Below are 23,286 nucleotides of genomic sequence, written 5' to 3' on the forward strand. Positions count from 1 at the left end.
TGTCTTAATGTGTTCCAAAGCTTGTGTAAGCAAGATGCTAACCTACAGAGCATTCTTTGGAGGAACACACCTATGTGAGCCCGACTACTGGTCACAGTCTATGAGATTGGGTAATCTCTATTAAGCTCATGAGAAGGTACGGAGTTTGACTAATAAGCTCCACCCGTGGGGTTTAGCCTTCGGCAGCCATGTATCAGCTGACAAATAGGCGAAACTTCTGCACGCAAAACTAATAATTCAAGGCATAGTCTATTGTTTAGTTGTGAAGAAGTCTAATCCTATTGCTCTAGGTGGAAGTTCAACTTAACAGTCTCCATTGAAAATTCTGGTATATCAAACATTGTTTGGAATAGTTGACAAACTTACGTGCCTCGAGATCTGGTGGGGGATTGTTGGATTATGGATGGGCTTAGGCCCATATAAGACACTAATCCTTGATTAATCTTGAGGCCCATGTATGAGATGACAGGTGGTGGGAAGTTTAGTCCCACCTTGCTAGCCGAGGAGAGTTGATACCCCTTTATAAGGGCGGCTCTACCACTTGCCATTGGGAGCTTGGGAAGAGGAGTGGTACACGCGCGCTCCTCCTCCTCCGCCGCCCGCCTCGCCACGCCTCGCCTCGTCACGATGCGCGCGCGCCGTGGGTTGCGGGTTGCGGGAATGAGCCAAGCCGAAGCTTATTTTTGCCGCTCAGGAATGAATTAATTAATCAGGGATTAATTAACGAGTCGCTAAAATATGGGCCACTGTCCAAGACGTTGGACGGTGGGCTGACTTGCGTTGCCGCGATTCGTCGACTCCCTTGCCGGGAGTGCGACCCTTGCCAGGAACAATGACTCCCTTACCGGGAGTGGGCCGACTTGGTCGTGGGCCTCGGCAAGGCCCATGACTTTCTTCCTTACGGACTATATAAGAAGGCTCTGGCCAGTGAAGTAACCTAGTTCGGTTCACTCACTCCCTCTCGTGCGAACTAGCCGTCATCTACTGTTCCTCACTCTGTGCTGCCTCTGGCGATCCCATCTCGATGACTGCGTGCATGGCTGGTCGGGAGAGCAGGTGCCTCCGGAACCCTGTCGTTCGAGATCCTGCCCGGGAGAACGGCAATAAGGTTTTTGGGGAGCGTCTCGACGCGACTGCTCCCGATCCGTCCCCAACTCTGTTTGCCTCTGCTTCCACTACCTCCTCTGCATTGACACCATGGCCGACGCCGCCGCCGCTAAGAAGAAGGCTGCGGGCGACGCCGAGGCTGCTGCGGCAGCCGCCGCATTGGCCTGGCCAACCGAAGGGTATGATCTGTTCATCCCTCGTTTACTCGTACTTATACTAGCCGCATATGTGCTGCTCATAGAAGGTTCAATTCTATGTTCTGCACGTGCTAGTGTGCTTAGGTATCGCTATGAGATGCATACCTTTTATGCCATGCTTACTGTTTACTCGTGGATAAGTCTAATCGGAAAAGTGTTAATATTTCCAACACATTGCGCCATATACGGGAATAATAACTGGGCCTATACGCTTGGGATTGTGGATCACGAGGACTGCGGGCGGGTGGGATACCGAGACCACCTGTGCTCGTGCTCAGAAGATCATTTTCGGTCTTTTCATATACTAGTAGATGCTATTTCATATACTATCTGGCCTAATGTTATAGCATAGCACGGCAAGTACCCTGAACAGCATGAGATGATGACAAAAGAGTCTCTAACAATAGAATTTCAGCATAACATGGCTGTCCCATATAGCTAGGTTATGTCAATTTCAGATTCCTGGGTTATTCTGGAAGGAATTAAAAGATAAGACTCACAAATCACTTGACAGAATAATTCAGTTTTCTTTTCTAGATTTTGTTTCCATTTCCAGGTACATATGTTTGAAATGAGCTGGGCAAGTAGAATCCACGTTCTATTATTACATTGGAGTATCAGTGTATAACCTTTTTTGGCCATGATAGCATAAATTTAGATATATTAAAACTGAGCACCCTCCCAGCCTTCTCAGGCCATTGGCATTTCTGGCCGTTCGATTTCATGTGCTAAACGTTTCTGGCCGTTAGATCTTCTGTCAACATGATTTTTTTCGTGAGGTGGGCTGGCTGTCCTAAAGGGCAGCTATTCCCGTAGCTTTTTTGGCCCACTGTGGTTAACTGGGCTGATATTTGGTTTTTTGTCCCATATCTTCGCCTCGACACGTGATGCCAATCTATCTGCCTCGACTCCTCGTCGCCCCACCTCAAAAAGAAAAGAAAAAAAAACTCCTCCTCTCCCCGACCTCTTCTCTTCTGTCCGCCTGCAGGACTTGCGCCCGCACGCGCTTGACCGCCGGCGGGTGAAGGAGTCGGGGCCGGATCCGGCGGCTTGTCGCCGCGCTTATGGATCCAGACCGCATCCATCGCGACTGGGTGGTGCCTGCGGCCCCATCTCGATTCCCGCCGTGTCACTGACCCAGGCCTCCGGCCTCGACCTTAATTCCTTCCTGTTCCTCCCTATCAAGCAGGTCGTCGCCTCCTGTGGCATCGTCTATCATATCTAGCCATATCGTCCGCCGGTGGTGCCACCAGATTAAGCGTCCACATGTGCGGTGTGATTGCCGTCCTAGATGGCTTCCGCACATCCATGCCTTGCCTACAGGTACAGCCAGCCTTTTCCCATTCGCAATATGCCTAGGCTAGAGATGGAGGCCTTTCCCATGCGAGAATCACCAAAGACATGGCTATGGTTATGGTAGATACACTGGATTTAATATGTGAGTTCCATAGTATACATATTTTTTCTACTTGTCCTAGGAATTCCAAATAAATTCAGAATTCTCTTATTTATTATATGTATGGTTTAATTGCTTTTCGAAGTGCACATTGTATGTTGGTGATGCGTTTTTAATTGAATTCTTTCTCTTTTAGACTTTTACTGGATTGAGCAGAACAAAAAAGAATAGACGTTTTTGTTTAGTTTATTTATAAAAGAGAAAGGAACTTGGAAGGCGATTCAGTTTTGTCATAGGAATTGATGCTAAGTATCTTGTGCATTTAACTTTGAGGGGAAACTGCACCCATCCAAATTCAAGAATCAATTATCTAACCAGGTTTACTAAACATATATGCATTTCTCTTATTTATTTTGCATATTCATTACTATTTTGTGATTTGGTTGTGATAACCAACGGGAGGAAGAAGATCGCCTCCAGCATTCTGAGACCTCAAGGCAACTCAAGAGCAGATCGCCAATGGAAGCTACACCATCCTGCTCCAGCCGGATTTGGAGGCCGGCGCACCATGATTCACCAAGGGCACCGTCGTGAGGTTCGCCGTCTATTTGCCGGCCGTCTTGTGTCCGTTTGCTGGTTGCCATGGGGATGGCAGTGTCGGCATTTTGGTGGTGCTTATTGTTGGCAGGTTCGTGCAGCACACTGGAGGTTCGGGAGCGCGTGATGACCATCATGTCCAAGATACTGCAGCTCGAGGACACCATAGCCGTCCAGAGCAATGATATCTTGGATTGAAATCTGTAAGTGGAGGATACATTGTAACCTGTCAAATAATGTGTACATGTTGAGGGAGTAATAATAGCAGAATGTTGACATGTCTGTGTTTGGGATTGTAGGCAGAAGGCCATGATAGGAAACCGGTTAACTCCGTGGAAGGTACAATACTGCCGATTTCATTTCTGAATGTTGCGTTGCACGGTCACAATATCTTAGAAAAAAATCTTCGGCAATGCTTATCTGTAGCTGAAAATCCTCTTCTGGTTATGCAGTACATCCTCTCCTCCTCTGATGTTGATGTGAAATCTCCTTCTGCAAGGTAACTAGACAGTCAATTCCTACAAATTTGCAAGCTTTGTTTCTCTCAAGTCTTCCACTCAACCCCAGACAATATTTCATTGAATCTGTGAATTTTCTCCTGAACTGATAGATGCAGTTGCAGGTCAAAACATTGTGATATGAGGTAATGGAAATATTTATGGAGGAAATTTACTTTTAAACATCGTATAGGTTATCTTTATCTAAATCATGTGGTCCTTTTTCAGTTATGAGTTGCAGTAGTACTACATGAAGATTATAAATTAGGTACGATTGTTTTTGCTTTCTAATTCATGAGTACAAGCGTACAAAATCAGTATCTATTTTCACCATGTCATGGCACGGCAACCGTGGGGCGAATATGATTGAACCTTATAAGCTGGCCTCAAGAACATAAACACTGGTTCCATTTTATTTTCCCGGACCTCATAAATACTCATTTTGCTTATAACAGTTCCGAGGTATGACACAAAGATTAAGCAGAAAGCAATGCTTGCTACAGATTTCTGTAACTGTCTTACTTTAGAACGTCTAGCCCTTTGTATATATTTCCTAGAGATAAAAAAACCTAATCGCTCTAGCTGGGCTTAAATTTAGGACATTCTTTTTGGTTGTTGAATAAGGTTTCACAACAGTGGTAGAGATAGTTTGAACTTGCAATAGCTTTGTGTCAGATGAAAAACAACAACACAAGAAGCGAGCATGTCAATCATGGGTATTGTTATTGTTCAACTTTTCCAATAGCGTTGCAGAAAACATGGTTGTTGCCAATTGAACGAATGTTATGTTTTCAAAGAGAATTCAAGTTCGTCTTTTATGTATTTATATGTGCTGATGCAATAAAATTTGATTGAATCTTCTTTGAAATTTATTTCAGTACTAATGCATAACTAAGTAATGATATCTAGCTTGAGCAGCTCAACTACGACGCACTGGATACACGCTAGGTATACTGACATCTTACGCATATCTTCGCTTTTATTTCAGTTATCACTTTTGGTGTAGAACTCTTTGTCTTCCATTTTATACATGATGTTATTTTGCTATATCAGTTATGTTGTCCTAACCGGATAGTTATCTTTTCTGTAAATGACACAGGTGGTTGCTGATTGGTTGACATTTTAATTTGGACCTTACTTAATTCGTACAAGTGTAGTGACACCATTTTCCATGTTGGTTTGTTTTGGCAAGCATTTTCATGTATAAAATGGAATTGTCAGTTTGCCACTTTATTACATATAGCTTTCAGCCTGATTGATCTTTAACAAAACACCAAACAAAAAGGAAAAGTATGATTACCGCATATCCCTGCTACTGCTTGTATGGTAGTATTTAGTATATATCATTATTTGATATTGCAACTAATTTAATTCTTGTTAGGTTGTTTGCCCTATGAATGTGATGCCCTCCACAAGAAACAGCCAGCTGCATTAGGCAGACATAAATCTTCTTTGTTTCGGAACATGGTGGCCTTTTGGTAGAGGCATGTGAAGATTCCATTTACTCATGATGTATACAATCTACTCCATCCGTTCCTAAATATAAGTTTTTTTTAAGAAATATTAATGTAAACTACATACGAATGTATATAGACATAGTTTAGAGCGTAGATTCACACATTTTGCTCCATATGTAGTCCATATTGGAATCTTTAAAAAGGGCTAATATTTATAAACAAAAGGAGTATTTCTTATTGCCTATTATTTGTACTGATTAGTTGTATTTACTATCTATATTGTTCTGTATGTTGTTATACCAAGCCAATTTGTATATGTGACCTTGCCTTTACGGAGTATATATATGAGATTTTCTTGGATTACCGACTAATTTATGTTTATGTGTAAATTCAGTATATTTTGTGTGGTCATTTATTATCAAAATACCTATCATTTCATTGTAGAAATAGATAGGCGCAACAACTAATGCATGGTTATGTTTAGGTAAATTAAATATATTTCATGTGGTCATTTATTTATCAACTACCTTTCATTTCATTGTAGAAATAGACGGGTGCAGCAACGTGCGCCATCAATGATCTAGTGTACTATTCATATTCAGTTCGGTATGTATTACTTTCAATAAGTCATTAGCTCGCTCCATTGTTTTGAAAAACGAAGTTTTAGTCATCTTGGCCATGAGGCATGGTTCGCAAGTATCAGATGATTCATAATTAAGTGATTACTAAAGTCCATTTCCATGGAGTTTCTTCATGTGCTTTACACCAATATGACAAAAACGGCAGTGCCACAAGTATGTTGCACTATCATTATCAACTTTGCATCTTCTGGCATTAATATTATGAATATGTGTATTACTATGATCGAGATTCAATAAACAATTTATATTGAGTGTATGACCATAGAAGGTTTTATTCATGTAAACAAAATAATAATTATTCTTTGACTTAAATGAATAACCTATTGCAATAATCATGATTCAATCATATTCATGCTCAACGCAAACACCAAATAACATTTATTTTAGGTTCAACACTAATCCCGAAAGTAAAGGAAGTATGGATGATGATCTTATCAACCTTGGAAACACTAGTAAAGTACACATCAATAACATGTATATCAAATATACCTTTGTTCACTTTGTCATTCTTCTTATCCGCCAAGTTTTTGGGGTAGGTCTGTTGGAAATATGCCCTAGAGGCAATAATAAAAGTATTATTATATTTCATTTTTCATGATAATTGTCTTTTATTCATGCTATAACTGTATTATCCGGAAATCGTAATACACGTGTGAATACTTAGATCACACAATGTCCCTGGTAAGCCTCTAGTTGACCAGCTCGTTGTGATCAACAGATAGTCATGGTTTCTTGACTATGGACATTGGATGTCATTGATAACGGGATCACATCATTAGGAGAATGATGTGATGGACAAGACCCAATTCTAAGCATAGCATAAAAGATCGTGTAGTTCGTTTTGCTAGAGCTTTGCAAGTGTCAAGTATCTCTTCCTTCGACCATGAGATCGTGTAACTCCCGGATACCATAAGAGTGCCTTGGGTATACCAAACGTCACAACGTAACTGGGTGACTATAAAGGTGCATTACAGGTATCTCCGAAAGTAACTGTTGGGTTGACACGGATCGAGACTGGGATTTGTCACTCCGTATGACGGAGAGGTATCTCTGGGCCCACTCGGTAATGCATCATCATATTGAGCTCAATGTGACCAAGGTGTTGGACACGGGATCATGCATTACGGTACGAGTAAAGTGACTTGCCGGAAACGAGACTGAACAAGGTATTGGGATACCGACGATCGAGTCTCGGGCAAGTAACGTACCGATTGACAAAGGGAATTGCATACAGGGTTTGATCGAATCCTCGACATAGTGGTTCATCCGATGACAACATCGAGGAGCATGTGGGAGCCATCATGGGTATCCAGATCCCGCTGATGGTTATTGACTGAGAGAGTCTCGGTCATGTCTGCATGTCTCCCGAACCCGTAGGGTCTACACACTTAAGGTTCAGTTACGCTAGGGTTATAGGGATATGTATATGCAGTAACCCGAATGTTGTTCGGAGTCCCGGATGAGATCCCGGACGTCACGAGGAGTTCCGGAATGGTCCGGAGGTAAAGATTTATATATGGGAAGTCCTGTTTCGGGCATCGGGACAAGTTTCGGGGTTATCGGTATTGTACCGGGACCACCGGAAGGGTCCCGGGGGTCCACTGGGTGGGTCCACCTGTCCCGGGGGGCCACATGGGCTGTGTGGGGGTGCGCCTTGGCCTAATGGGCCAAGGGCACCAGCCCCACATAGGCCCATGCGCCTAGGGTTCAAGGGGGGCAAGAGTCCTAGGAGGGTAAGGCACCTCCTAGGTGCCTTGGGGGGAGGGAAAACCCCCCTTGGCCGCCGCACCCCCTAGGAGATTTGATCTCCTAGGGCCGGCCACCCCCCCTTGGCACCCCTATATATAGTGGGGGGAGAGGAGGGACTTCATACCTGAACGCCCTGGCCTTTGGTTGCCTCCTTCTCCCTCCCCAACACCTCCTCCACCTCCATAGTGCTTAGCGAAGCTCTGCCGGAGTACTGCAGCTCCACCAACACCACGCCGTCGTGCTGCTGCTGGTGCCATCTCCCTCAACCTCTCCTCCCTTCCTTGCTGGATCAAGGAGGAGACGTGGCTGTTTCCGTACGTGTGTTGAACGCGGAGGTGCCGTCCGTTCGGCGCAGGTCATCGGTGATTTGGATCACGTCGAGTACGACTACATCATCACCTTGCAAGCTTCCGCACGCGATCTACAAGTGGTATGTAGATGCAAACTCTCTCCCTAGACTCGTTGCTTAGATGAACTCATAGATGGATCTTGGTGAAACCGTAGGAAAAATTTTAATTTTCTGCAACGTTCCCCAACAGTGGTATCAGAGCTAGGTCTATGCGTAGTTTTCTTTGCACGAGTAGAACACAACTTTGTTGTGGGCGTGGATTTTTTCATCTTACTTGCCTCTACTAGTTTTTTCTTGCTCAACGGTATTGTGGGATGAAGCGGCCCGGACCAACCTTACACGTACACTTACGTGAGACCGGTTCCACCGACTGACATGCACAAGTTGCATAAGGTGGCTGGCGGGTGTCTGTCTCTCCCACCTTAGTTGGAGCGGAATCGATGAACAGGACCCTTATGAAGGGTAAATAGAAGTTGACAAAATCACGTTGTGGTGATTCGTAGGTAAGAAAACGTTCTTGCTAGAACCCAATTGCAGCCACGTAAAAGATGCAACAACAATTAGAGGACGTCTAACTTGTTTTTGCAGCGATTGATCATGTGATGTGATATGGCCAGAAGTTGTGATGAATGATGAATTGTGATGTATGAGATCATGTTCTTTGTAATAGGATTCACGACTTGCATGTCGATGAGTATGACAACCGGCAGGAGCCATAGGAGTTGTCTTTATTTTTTGTATGACCTGCGTGTCATTGAATAACGCCATGTAAACTACTTTACTTTATTGCTAAATGTTAGTCATAGAAGTAGAAGTAGTCGTTGGCGTGACAACTTCATGAAGACACGATGATGGAGATCATGGTGTCAAGCCGGTGACAAGATGATCATGGAGCCCCGAAGATGAAGATCAATGGAGCTATATGATATTGGCCATATCATGTCACAACTATATAATTGTGTTGGAAATATGACCTAGAGGCAATAATAAAAGTGTTATTATTATATTTCCTTGTTCATGATAATTGTCTTTTATTCATGCTATAACTGTATTATCCGGAAATCGTAATACACGTATGAATACATAGACCACAATATGTCCCTAGTGTGCCTCTAGTTGACTAGCTCGTTGTGATCAACGGATAGTCATGGTTTCCTGACTATGGACATTGGATGTCGTTGATAACGGGATCACATCATTAGGAGAATGATGTGATGGACAAGACCCAATCCTAAGCATAGCACAAAGATCGTGTAGTTCGTTTGCTAGAGCTTTGCCAATGTCAAGTATCTCTTCCTTTGACCATGAGATCGTGTAACTCCTGGATACCGTAGGAGTGCTTTGGGTGTATCAAACGTCACAACATAACTGGGTGACTATAAAGGTGCACTACGGGTATCTCCGAAAGTATCTATTGTTTTATGCGGATCGAGACTGGGATTTGTCACTCCGTGTAAACGGAGAGGTATCTCTGGGCCCACTCGGTAGGACATCATCATATGCGCAATGTGACCAAGGAGTTGATCACGGGATGATGTGTTACGGAACGAGTAAAGTGACTTGCCGGTAACGAGATTGAACAAGGTATTGGATATCGACGATCGAATCTCGGGCAAGTAACATACCGATAGACAAAGGGAATTGAATACGGGATTGATTAAGTCCTTGACATCGTGGTTCATCCGATGAGATCATCGTGGAACATGTGGGAGCCATCATGGGTATCCAGATCCCGCTGTTGGTTATTGACCGGAGAACGTCTCGGTCATGTCTACATGTCTCCCGAACCCGTAGGGTCTACACACTTAAGGTTCGATGACGCTAGGGTTATAAAGGAAGTTTGTATGTGGTTACCGAATGTTGTTCGGAGTCCCGGATGAGATCCCGGATGTCACGAGGAGTTCCGGAATGGTCCGGAGGTAAAGATTTATATATGGGAAGTCCTATTTTGGCCACCGGAAAATGTTCGGGATTTTTCGGTATTGTACCGGGAAGGTTCTAGAAGGTTCCGGAGTGGGGCCCACCTGCATGGGGGGACTGTTGGAAATATGCCCTAGAGGCAATAATAAAAGTATTATTATATTTCATTGTTCGTGATAATTGTCTTTTATTCATGCTATAACTGTATTATCCGGAAATCGTAATACACGTGTGAATACTTAGACCACACTATGTCCCTGGTAAGCCTCTAGTTGACCAGCTCGTTGTGATCAACAGATAGTCATGGTTTCCTTACTATGGACATTGGATGTCGTTGATAACGGGATCACATCATTAGGAGAATGATGTGATGGACAAGACCCAATCCTAAGCATAGCATAAAAGATCGTGTAGTTCGTTTTGCTAGAGCTTTGCAAGTGTCAAGTATCTCTTCCTTCGACCATGAGATCGTGTAACTCCCGGATACCGTAAGAGTGCCTTGGGTGTATCAAACGTCACAACGTAACTGGGTGACTATAAAGGTGCATTACAGGTATCTCCGAAAGTAGCTGTTGGGTTGACACGGATCGAGACTGGGATTTGTCACTCCGTATGACGGAGAGGTATCTCTGGGCCCACTCGGTAATGCATCATCATATTGAGCTCAATGTGACCAAGGTGTTGGACACGGGATCATGCATTACGGTACGAGTAAAGTGACTTGCCGGTAACGAGACTGAACAAGGTATTGGGATACCGACGATCGAGTCTCGGGCAAGTAACGTACCGATTGACAAAGGGAATTGCATACAGGGTTTGATCGAATCCTCGACATAGTGGTTCATCCGATGACAACATTGAGGAGCATGTGGGAGCCATCATGGGTATCCAGATCCCGCTGATGGTTATTGACTGAGAGAGTCTCGGTCATGTCTGCATGTCTCCCGAACCCGTAGGGTCTACACACTTAAGGTTCAGTTACGCTAGGGTTATAGGGATATGTATATGCAGTAACCCGAATGTTGTTCGGAGTCCCGGATGAGATCCCGGACGTCACGAGGAGTTCCGGAATGGTCCGGAGGTAAAGATTTATATATGGGAAGTCCTGTTTCGGGCATCGGGACAAGTTTCGGGGTTATCGGTATTGTACCGGGACCACCGGAAGGGTCCCGGGGGTCCACCGGGTGGGTCCACCTGTCCCGGGGGGCCACATGGGCTGTGTGGGGGTGCGCCTTGGCCTAATGGGCCAAGGGCACCAGCCCCACATAGGCCCATGCGCCTAGGGTTCAAGGGGGGCAAGAGTCCTAGGAGGGTAAGGCACCTCCTAGGTGCCTTGGGGGGAGGGAAAACCCCCCTTGGCCGCCGCACCCCCTAGGAGATTTGATCTCCTAGGGCCGGCCACCCCCCTTTGGCACCCCTATATATAGTGGGGGATAGGAGGGACTTCATACCTGAACGCCCTGGCCTTTGGTTGCCTCCTTCTCCCTCCCCACACCTCCTCCACCTCCATAGTGCTTAGCGAAGCTCTGCCGGAGTACTGCAGCTCCACCAACACCACGCTGTCGTGCTGCTGCTGGTGCCATCTCCCTCAACCTCTCCTCCCTTCCTTGCTGGATCAAGAAGGAGGAGACGTGGCTGTTCCGTACGTGTGTTGAACGCGGAGGTGCCGTCCGTTCGGCGCAGGTCATCGGTGATTTGGATCACGTCGAGTACGACTACATCATCACCTTGCAAGCTTCCGCACGCGATCTACAAGTGGTATGTAGATGCAAACTCTCTCCCTAGACTCGTTGCTTAGATGAACTCATAGATGGATCTTGGTGAAACCGTAGGAAAAATTTTAATTTTCTGCAACGTTCCCCAACAGTGGCATCATGAGCTAGGTCTATGCGTAGTTCTCTTTGCACGAGTAGAACACAACTTTGTTGTGGGCGTGGATTTTGTCATCTTACTTGCCTCTACTAGTCTTTTCTTGCTCAACGGTATTGTGGGATGAAGCGGCCCGGACCAACCTTACACGTACGCTTACGTGAGACCGGTTCCACCGACTGACATGCACAAGTTGCATAAGGTGGCTGGCGGGTGTCTGTCTCTCCCACGTTAGTTGGAGCGGAATCGATGAACAGGGCCCTTATGAAGGGTAAATAGAAGTTGACAAAATCACGTTGTGGTGATTCGTAGGTAAGAAAACGTTCTTGCTAGAACCCAATTGCAGCCACGTAAAAGATGCAACAACAATTAGAGGACGTCTAACTTGTTTTTGCAGCGATTGATCATGTGATGTGATATGGCCAGAAGTTGTGATGAATGATGAATTGTGATGTATGAGATCATGTTCTTTGTAATAGGATTCACGACTTGCATGTCGATGAGTATGACAACCGGCAGGAGCCATAGGAGTTGTCATTATTTTTTGTATGACCTGCGTGTCATTGAATAACGTCATGTAAACTACTTTACTTTATTGCTAAACGTTAGTCATAGAAGTAGAAGTAGTCGTTGGCGTGACAACTTCATGAAGACACGATGATGGAGATCATGATGATGGAGATCATGGTGTCAAGCCGGTGACAAGATGATCATGGAGCCCCGAAGATGAAGATCAATGGAGCTATATGATATTGGCCATATCATGTCACAACTATATAATTGCATGTGATGTTTATTATATATTATGCATCTTGTTTACTTAGGACGACGGTAGTAAATAAGATGATCCCTTATAAAATTTCAAGAAGTGTTCTCCCCTAACTATGCACCGTTGCTACAGTTCGTCGTTTCCAAGCACCACGTGATGATCGGGTGTGATGGATTCTTACGTTCACATACAACGGGTGTAAGACAGTTTTACACAGCGAAAACACTTAGGGTTAACTTGACGAGCCTAGCATGTGCAGACATGGCCTCGGAACACGGAGACCGAAAGGTCGAACACGAGTCGTATGGAAGATACGATCAACATGAAAATGTTCACCGACGATGACTAGTCCGTCTCACGTGATGATCGGACACGGACTAGTCGACTCGGATCGTGTAACACTTAGATGACTAAAGGGATGTCTAATCTAAGTGGGAGTTCATAATTTGATTAGAACTTTATTATCATGAACTTAGTCTAAAACCTTTGCAAATATGTCTTGTAGATCAATGGCCAACGCTAATGTCAACATGAACTTCAACGCGTTCCTAGAGAAAACCAAGCTGAAAGATGATGGCAGCAACTACACGGACTGGGTCCGGAACCTGAGGATCATCCTCATAGCTGCCAGGAAACAATATGTCCTAGAAGGACCGCTAGGTGACGCTCCCGTCCCAGAGAACCAAGACATTATGAATGCTTGGCAGTCTCGCGCTGATGATTACTCCCTCGTTCAGTGTGGCATGCTTTACAGCTTAGAACCGGGGCTCCAAAAGCGTTTTGAGCATCACGGAGCATATGAGATGTTCGAAGAGCTGAAACTAGTTTTTCAAGCTCATGCCCGGGTCGAGAGATAAGATGTCTCCGACAAGTTCTACAGTTGTAAGATGGAGGAGAACAGTTCTGTCAGTGAGCACATCCTGAAGATGTCTGGGTTGCACAACCGTATGACCCAGCTGAACATTAACCTCCCAGATGAGGCGGTCATTGACAGAATCCTCCAGTCGCTCCCACCAAGCTACAAGAGCTTTGTGATGAACTACAACATGCAGGGAATGGAAAAGACCATTCCTGAAGTGTTCTCGATGCTGAAGTCAGCAGAGGCTGAAATCAAGAAAGAACATCAAGTGTTGATGGTCAATAAGACCACTAAGTTCAAGAAGGGCAAGGGTAAGAAGAACCTCAAGAAAGACGGCAAAGATGTTGCCGCGCCTGGTAAGCCAGTTACCGGGAAGAAGTCAAAGAATGGACCCAAGCCTGAGACTGAGTGCTTTTATTGCAAGGGGAAGGGTCACTGGAAGCGGAACTGCCCCAAATACTTAGCGGATAAGAAGGCCGGCAACACCAAAGGTATATTTGATATACATGTGATTGATGTGTACCTTACCAGTACTCGTAGTAACTCCTGGGTATTTGATACCGGTGCCGTTGCTCATATTTGTAACTCACAGCAGGAGCTGCGGAATAAACGGAGACTGGCGAAGGACGAGGTGACGATGCGCGTCGGGAATGGTTCCAGAGTCGATGTGATCGCCGTCGGCACGCTGCCTCTACATTTACCTACGGGATTAGTTTTGAACCTTAATAATTGTTATTTAGTGCCAAGTTTGAGCATGACCATTGTATCTGGATCTCGTTTAATACGAGATGGCTACTCATTTAAGTCTGAGAATAATGGTTGTTCGATTTATATGAGAGATATGTTTTATGGTCATGCTCCGATGGTCAATGGTTTATTCTTAATGAATCTCGAGCGTAATATTACACATGTTCATAGTGTAGATGCCAAAAGATTTAAAGTTGATAACGATAGTCCCACATACTTGTGGCACTGCCGCCTTGGTCACATTGGTGTCAAGCGCATGAAGAAGCTCCATGCCGATGGACTTTTAGAGTCTCTTGATTATGAATCGTTTGACACGTGCGAACCATGCCTCTTAGGTAAAATGACCAAGACTCCGTTCTCCGGAACAATGGAGCGAGCAACCAACTTGTTGGAAATCATACATACCGATGTGTGCGGTCCAATGAGCGTTGAGGCTCGCGGAGGATATCGTTATGTTCTCACCCTCACAGATGACTTGAGTAGATATGGGTATGTCTACTTAATGAAACACAAGTCTGAGACCTTTGAAAAGTTCAAGGAATTTCAAAATGAGGTGGAGAATCAACGTGACCGAAAGATAAAATTCTTACGATCAGATCGTGGAGGAGAATACTTAAGTCACGAATTTGGTACACACTTAAAGAAATGTGGAATCGTTTCACAGCTCACGCCGCCTGGAACACCTCAGCGAAACGGTGTGTCCGAACGTCGTAATCGCACTCTATTGGATATGGTGCGGTCTATGATGTCTCTTACCGATTTACCGCTATCATTTTGGGGATACGCTCTAGAGACAGCTACATTCACTTTAAATAGGGCACCGTCTAAATCCGTTGAGACGACACCGTATGAATTATGGTTTGGAAAGAAACCTAAGCTGTCGTTTCTAAAAGTTTGGGGATGCGAAGCTTATGTCCAGAAACTTCAACCTGAAAAGCTCGAACCCAAGTCGGAAAAATGCGTATTCATAGGATACCCTAAGGAAACTATAGGGTATACATTCTACTTAAGATCCGAAGGCAAGATCTTTGTTGCCAAGAACGGATGCTTTCTGGAAAAAGAGTTTCTCTCGAAAGAAGTAAGTGGGAGGAAAGTAGAACTCGATGAAGTACTACCTCTTGAGCGGGATAGTGACGCAGCACAGGAAACCGTTCCTGTAATGCCCACACCAACTGAAGAGGAATACCATGATATTGATCAAAGTACTTCGGATCAAGTTACTGCTGAACTTCGTAGGTCCACAAGGACACGTTCCGCACCAGAATGGTACGGCAACCCTGTCCTAGAAATCATGTTGTTAGACAACAATGAACCTTCGAACTATGAAGAAGCAATGACGGGCCCGGAATCCAACAAATGGCTTGAAGCCATGAAATCCGAGATAGAATCCATGTATGAAAACAAAGTGTGGACTTTGACAGACTTGCCCGATGATCGGCGAGCGATAGAAAACAAATGGATCTTTAAGAAGAAGACGGACGCGGATGGTAATGTTACCATCTATAAAGCTCGACTTGTCGCTAAGGGTTATCGACAGGTTCAAGGGATTGACTACGACGAGACATTCTCTCCTGTAGCGAAGCTAAAGTCCGTCCGAATCATGTTAGCAATTGCCGCATACTATGATTATGAGATATGGCAGATGGACGTCAAAACAGCATTCCTTAACGGGCATCTTAAGGAAGAACTGTATATGATGCAGCCGGAAGGTTTTGTCGATCCTCAGAACGCTAACAAAGTATGCAAGCTCCAGCGATCCATTTATGGACTGGTGCAAGCATCTCGGAGTTGGAACATTCGCTTTGATGAGATGATCAAAGCGTTTGGGTTTATGCAGACTTATGGAGAAGCCTGCGTTTACAAGAAAGTGAGTGGGAGCTCTGTAGCATTTCTCATATTATATGTAGATGACATACTCCTGATGGGAAATAATATAGAATTTCTGGACAGCATTAAGGCCTACTTGAATAAGTGTTTTTAAATGAAGGACCTTGGAGAAGCTGCTTATATATTAGGCATCAAGATCTATAGAGATAGATCGAGACGCCTCATAGGTCTTTCACAAAGTACATACCTTGATAAGATTTTGAAGAGATTCAGAATGGATCAGTCCAAGAAGGGGTTCTTGCCTATGTTACAAGGTATGAGACTGAGCTCAGCTCAGTCACCGACCACGGCAAAAGATAAAGAAGAGATGAGTGTCATCCCCTATGCTTCAGCCATAGGATCTATTATGTATGCCATGCTGTGTACCAGACCCGATGTAAACCTTGCCGTAAGTTTGGTAGCAAGATACCAAAGTAATCCCGGCAAGGAACACTGGACAGCGGTCAAGAATATCCTGAAGTACCTGAAAAGGACAAAGGACATGTTTCTCGTTTATGGAGGAGACGAAGAGCTCGTCGTAAAGGGTTACGTCGACGCTAGCTTCGACTCAGATCCGGATGACTCTAAGTCACAAACCGGATACGTGTATATGTTGAATGGTGGAGCAGTAAGCTGGTGTAGCTGCAAGCAGAGCGTCGTGGCGGGATCTACGTGTGAAGCGGAGTACATGGCAGCCTCGGAGGTAGCACATGAAGCGATTTGGGTGAAGGAGTTCATCACCGACCTAGGAGTCATACCCAATGCGTCGGGGCCGATCAAACTCTTCTGTGACAACACTGGAGCTATTGCCCTCGCAAAGGAGCCCAGGTTTCACAAGAAGACCAGGCACATCAAGCGTCGTTTCAACTCCATCCGTGAAAATGTTCAAGATGGAGACATAGAGATTTGCAAAGTGCACACGGATCTGAATGTCGCAGATCCGCTGACTAAACCTCTCTCGCGTGCAAAACATGATCAACACCAGAACTCTATGGGTGTTCGATTCATCACAATGTAACTAGATTAGTGACTCTAGTGCAAGTGGGAGACTGTTGGAAATATGCCCTAGAGGCAATAATAAAAGTATTATTATATTTCATTTTTCATGATAATTGTCTTTTATTCATGCTATAACTGTATTATCCGGAAATCGTAATACACGTGTGAATACTTAGACCACACAATGTCCCTGGTAAGCCTCTAGTTGACCAGCTCGTTGTGATCAACAGATAGTCATGGTTTCCTGACTATGGACATTGGATGTCATTGATAACGGGATCACATCATTAGGAGAATGATGTGATGGACAAGACCCAATTCTAAGCATAGCATAAAAGATCGTGTAGTTCGTTTTGCTAGAGCTTTGCAAGTGTCAAGTATCTCTTCCTTCGACCATGAGATCGTGTAACTCCCGGATACCATAAGAGTGCCTTGGGTATACCAAACGTCACAACGTAACTGGGTGACTATAAAGGTGCATTACAGGTATCTCCGAAAGTAACTGTTGGGTTGACACGGATCGAGACTGGGATTTGTCACTCCGTATGACGGAGAGGTATCTCTGGGCCCACTCGGTAATGCATCATCATATTGAGCTCAATGTGACCAAGGTGTTGGACACGGGATCATGCATTACGGTACGAGTAAAGTGACTTGCCGGAAACGAGACTGAACAAGGTATTGGGATACCGACGATCGAGTCTCGGGCAAGTAACGTACCGATTGACAAAGGGAATTGCATACAGGGTTTGATCGAATCCTCGACATAGTGGTTCATCCGATGACAACATCGAGGAGCATGTGGGAGCCATCATGGGTATCCAGATCCCGCTGATGGTTATTGACTGAGAGAGTCTCGGTCATGTCTGCATGTCTCCCGAACCCGTAGGGTCTACACACTTAAGGTTCAGTTACGCTAGGGTTATAGGGATATGTATATGCAGTAACCCGAATGTTGTTCGGAGTCCCGATGAGATCCCGGACGTCACGAGGAGTTCCGGAATGGTCCGGAGGTAAAGATTTATATATGGGAAGTCCTGTTTCGGGCATCGGGACAAGTTTCGGGGTTATCGGTATTGTACCGGGACCACCGGAAGGGTCCCGGGGGTCCACCGGGTGGGTCCACCTGTCCCGGGGGGCCACATGGGCTGTGTGGGGGTGCGCCTTGGCCTAATGGGCCAAGGGCACCAGCCCCACATAGGCCCATGCGCCTAGGGTTCAAGGGGGGCAAGAGTCCTAGGAGGGTAAGGCACCTCCTAGGTGCCTTGGGGGGAGGGAAAACCCCCCTTGGCCGCCGCACCCCCTAGGAGATTTGATCTCCTAGGGCCGGCCACCCCCCCTTGGCACCCCTATATATAGTGGGGGGAGAGGAGGGACTTCATACCTGAACGCCCTGGCCTTTGGTTGCCTCCTTCTCCCTCCCCAACACCTCCTCCACCTCCATAGTGCTTAGCGAAGCTCTGCCGGAGTACTGCAGCTCCACCAACACCACGCCGTCGTGCTGCTGCTGGTGCCATTTCCCTCAACCTCTCCTCCCTTCCTTGCTGGATCAAGAAGGAGGAGATGTGGCTGTTTCCGTACGTGTGTTGAACGCGGAGGTGCCGTCCGTTCGGCGCAGGTCATCGGTGATTTGGATCACGTCGAGTACGACTACATCATCACCTTGCAAGCTTCCGCACGCGATCTACAAGTGGTATGTAGATGCAAACTCTCTCCCTAGACTCGTTGCTTAGATGAACTCATAGATGGATCTTGGTGAAACCGTAGGAAAAATTTTAATTTTCTGCAACGTTCCCCAACAAGGTCCGCTTCCAATGACCATTTCCCTTGCAGTAGTAGCACATAGTTTCAGGTTTGGGTTTAGCTTTGGGCTTCTTCATGGGAGTGGCAACTTTCTTGCCATTCTTCTTGAGGTTTCCTTTCTTTCCCTTGACGTTTTTCTTGAAACTAGTGGTCTTGTTAACTATTAACACTTGATCTATTTCTTGATTTCTACCTTCGCCGATTTCAACATCGCGAAGAGTTTGGGAATCTTCGTCATCCCTTGCATATTATAGTTCATCACGAAGTTTTAGTAACTTGGTGATAGTGACTAGAGAACTTTGTCAATCACTATCTTATCTAGAAGATTAACTCCCACTTGATTCAAACGATTTTAGTACCCAGACATTCTGAGCACATGACCACTAGCTAAGCTATTCTCCTCCATCTTATAGGCAAAGTACTTGCCAGAGGTCTTATACCTCTTAACACGGGCATGAGTATGAAATACCAATTTCAACTCTTGGAACATCTCATATGCTCTGTGGCGTTCAAAACGTTTTTGAAGTCCCGATTCTAAGCCGTAAAGCATGGTGCACTAAACAATCAAGTACTCATCATACCGAGCTTGCCAAACGTTCATAACGTCTGCATCCGCTCTTGCAATAGGTTTGTCATCTAGCGGTGCATCAAGGACATAATTCTTCTGTTCAGCAATGAGGATAATCCTCAGATCACGGACCCAGTTCGCATCATTGCTACTATCATCTTTCAACTTTTCTCTAGGAACATATGAAAAATATATAGGAGCTATATCGCAAGCTAATGATCTATAACATAGATATGCAAATACTATCAGGAGTAAGTTCATGATAAATTAAGTTCAATTAATCATATTACTTAAGAACACCCACTTAGATTGACATCTCGTCTAAATGATACGTGATCCAAATCAACTAAATCATGTCCGATCATCACGTGAGATGGAGTAGTCTTCAATGGTGAACATCTCTATGTTGATCATATCTACTATATGATTCACGTTCGACCTTTCGGTCTCCAGTGTTCCGAGGCCATGTCTGTACATGCTAGGCGTGTCAAGTTTAACCCGAGTATTCCGCATGTGCAAAACTATCTTGCACCCGTTGTATGTGAACATAGAGCTTATCACACCCGATCATCATGTGGTGTCTCTGCACGACGAACTGTCGCAACGGTGCATACTCAGGGAGAACACTTATACCTTGAAATTTAGTGAGGGATCATATTATAATGCTACCGTCGTATTAAGCAAAATAAGATGCGTAAAAGATAAACATCACATGCAATCAAAATATGTGACATGATATGGCCATCATCATCTTGTGCCTTTGATCTCCATCTCCAAAGCACCGTCATGGTTTCCATCATCACCAGCTTGACGCCTTGATATCCATCGTACTATCGTTGTCGTCTCGCCAACTATTGGTTCTCCAACTATCGCTAATGCATAGTGATAAAGTAAAGCAATTACTTGGTGTTTGCATTTCATACAATAAAGCGACAACCATATGGCTCCCGCTAGTTGCCAATAACTTTTACAAAACATGATCATCTCATACAATAATGTATATCACATCATGTCTTGACCATATCACATCACAACATGCCCTGCAAAAATAAGTTAGACGTCCTCTACTTTGTTGTTGCAAGTTTTACATGGCTGCTACGAGCTTCTAGCAAGAACCATTCTTACCTACGCATCAAAACCACAATGGTGATTTATCAAGTTTGCTGTTTTAACCTTCAACAAGGACCGTCCACAGTTAAATTTGATTCAACTAAAGTTGGAGAAATAGACACCCGCCATGCACCTTTTTGCAAAACTAGTTGCTTGTCTGTCAGTGGAGCCGGTCTCATGAATGTGGTCATGTAAGGTTGGTCCGGGCCGCTTCATCCAGCAATACTGCCGAATCAAAATAAGACATTGGTGGTAAGCAGTATGACGATCACCACCCACAACTCTTTGTGTTCTATTCGTGCATATCATCTACGCATAGACCTGGCTCGGATGCCATTGTTGGGGAACGTAGCATGCAATTTCCAAAAATATTCCTACGATCATGCAAGATCTATCTAGGAGATGCATAGCAACGAGAGGGGAAGAGTGTCCATGTACCCTCGTAGACCGAAAGCGGAAGCGTTAGTTTAACACGGTTGATGTAGTCGAACGTCTTCTCGATTCAACCAATCAAGTACCGAACGTACGCCACCTCCAAGTTCTGCACACGTTCAGCTCGATGACATCCCTCGAACTCTTGATCCAGCAAAGTGTCGAGGGAGAGTTTCGTCAGCACGACGGCATGGTGATGGTGATGGTGAAGTGATCCGCAGGGTTTCACCTAAGTACTACGACAATATGACCGGAGGAGTAAACGGTGGCGGGGTGTAACATCCCAAATTCTTCAATTTGGAATGTTATGCATTAGGTCATCTTTGCATATCATATTTTAATGCATTTTGGTTTGATCCTAGAAATTCTACGCAACTCAAGGACCTACGGAGAGATTTCGTTATTTCCATATTTGAGTTTTCTCAAATTTTGAAAAGAGGATCGTTTGATTTTAATTATTTTCTCTTCGAATATTTCTTTTATAAAAATAAAAGAGAGAGGATAAAATGACTTCCTCAAAATAAAGAAATATTGGAGATTTAATATTGAAATCAAATAAGAATTTTATTCGGAGTTTTATCGCTATTTTATTTGAATTAGGAAAAATATGCGTTTTTTCGAAATTGTATTAGAGTCCCAAATAAATGTTCACCCTCTCCGGTAGATTTTAGAGGACGGAGAAAATTTATTTCAGGATTTTTGGAGCCCGTTTAGTATTTCTTTTCTTTGTTTTTCTGCGCGGATTTATTTTAAAAAAAGAGGTCGAACCGACTTGGGCCGCCGTGGGCGACCTGGACTGCGCCTCGCCCCAGGCTTTATAAGCCCACGACCCCGCCAGCCCCAGCCCACCCCAGCCACCGCCGAACCCTAGCCGCGCCTCGAGCCCCGCGCCGCCACCGCTGAAGTTGACCGCCGCCGCCACTGTTTTTTTTCTTCTTCGGTTTATTTCGGTAAACCCTAGATCTAGATCCTTTTTTTAAAATTTTCGGTTTATTTTTTTGATCGGTTTTTCGTCGGTTTATTTATTCAGCGAACACCCGTTCGTTGATTCCTTTTAACAAATGATTTTCACCGTTTAGCCGCAGACAGCGAACGTTCGTTCGTTAGCCTGTTTGTCAATTTTTCTTTTTCTCGGATTTTTCGCGATTATTTTCGATCGCGATTTCTAATCTGATTTTCGTTTTTGTTTATCTTTTCGTTTGTTTATCGGAATCAGGCGATTCAAGCGCCTAAAGTTTCGTCTCGAAGCCCTCTTTCTATTTAATCAAGTTAAACAAGTTTTTGCTACTGTAAAATTTGACTTTAGTCCAGATTAGTAATCGAAGCTTGTTTCTTTCACAATTTGAGTTTTGTTGCTTCGTTCGATTTGATTCTTTTTGCAAACCGGAGTTCTTAAGTTGAACTTTCTGGTTAGATCTTCTTATTTGAGTTTTACCCATGCATTTTTGTTTGATTCCTTATTGTATGTTTGTTTGTTTACGATAGAGTACCCGGAGTGCGAAGCGTGCTACTACGAGTCTCTAGGTTTCACGGATCATCAGCAAGGCAAGTAACACTTTGATCATACCTCTTTACTACCCAGTTTTATTGCATTAGATCAATCCTCAAACAATTGCATGATTAGGATCTGATTAATATATGGGTTTTGGGAAGTAGATGAGGTAGTACCTACTGTCCTGTTTATTACCAAACCTTTGGGAGTTACTTCTACGTTGCTTATATTACTATGCTATGCTCGTAGACGTGGTTTGGGTTTGAGTGTATTCATGACAGATGTGAGTATTGTCAATTAATGGTTAACTTAAGGTGACAACTTTAATACACATCTGGGTGGACTAAGGCACCTGGGGAACCCAGTGTTGCCTGTATTTTTGGAAATCCCGGGGTACCGTGTGATTCTCCTATGGACTGCCACCCAGACTCAAAGGGATCATAAGATTATTCATGCTAGAAACTTCCGTGTGCAGCCACATGCCATTATGGGTGTAACGCCCGGATAATCATGCTACAGTGATCTCACGTTAATGGTGACACGTCACCTCTGTCACTGTAATTAATCTCGGGTTAATTCAAAACCGTTTCAAATTTAAATCCTAAATAGGTCAAACGACAAAAGTTTTCAAATATTAAAATAAAATGTTCGGGCTATGTCTAGTATTGCATCGGTAATTATGGTGAAGTAAACACCTTTTTATAAAATGCCTAAATACTTTTAGATGAATTAAACAGGAAAGAAATAATAAAAGAAAATACAAAAGGGGAAAACAAAAAAAAGAGAAAAGAAAGAGAAAGCCCCCCTTCCCTGGGCCGTGGCCCAACTGGGCCAACCCACCTAGCCCAGCCGGCCCACCCCC

General features: G+C 44.4%; 1 long non-coding RNA gene across 8 annotated transcripts; it reads left to right on the forward strand.

Annotated features, from left to right (window-relative positions):
* The first annotated feature begins 2,221 nt into the window (after positions 1–2,221).
* LOC119299975 lies at positions 2,222–5,611 on the forward strand. 8 transcript variants are annotated; one of them, XR_005146368.1, is made up of 6 exons: positions 2,222–3,295; positions 3,399–3,500; positions 3,597–3,636; positions 3,750–4,062; positions 4,673–4,742; positions 4,894–5,611. It is a non-coding gene; the product is annotated as an uncharacterized LOC119299975 (long non-coding RNA). The 8 variants fall into 8 exon arrangements; XR_005146367.1 differs by having other exon boundaries at positions 5,176–5,611; XR_005146362.1 differs by having other exon boundaries at positions 3,750–4,742.
* Positions 5,612–23,286: the final 17,675 nt, after the last annotated feature.

Source organism: Triticum dicoccoides, chromosome 5A (assembly GCF_002162155.2).
Source record: "Triticum dicoccoides isolate Atlit2015 ecotype Zavitan chromosome 5A, WEW_v2.0, whole genome shotgun sequence".
In the NCBI taxonomy this organism is placed as follows: domain Eukaryota; kingdom Viridiplantae; phylum Streptophyta; class Magnoliopsida; order Poales; family Poaceae; genus Triticum; species Triticum dicoccoides.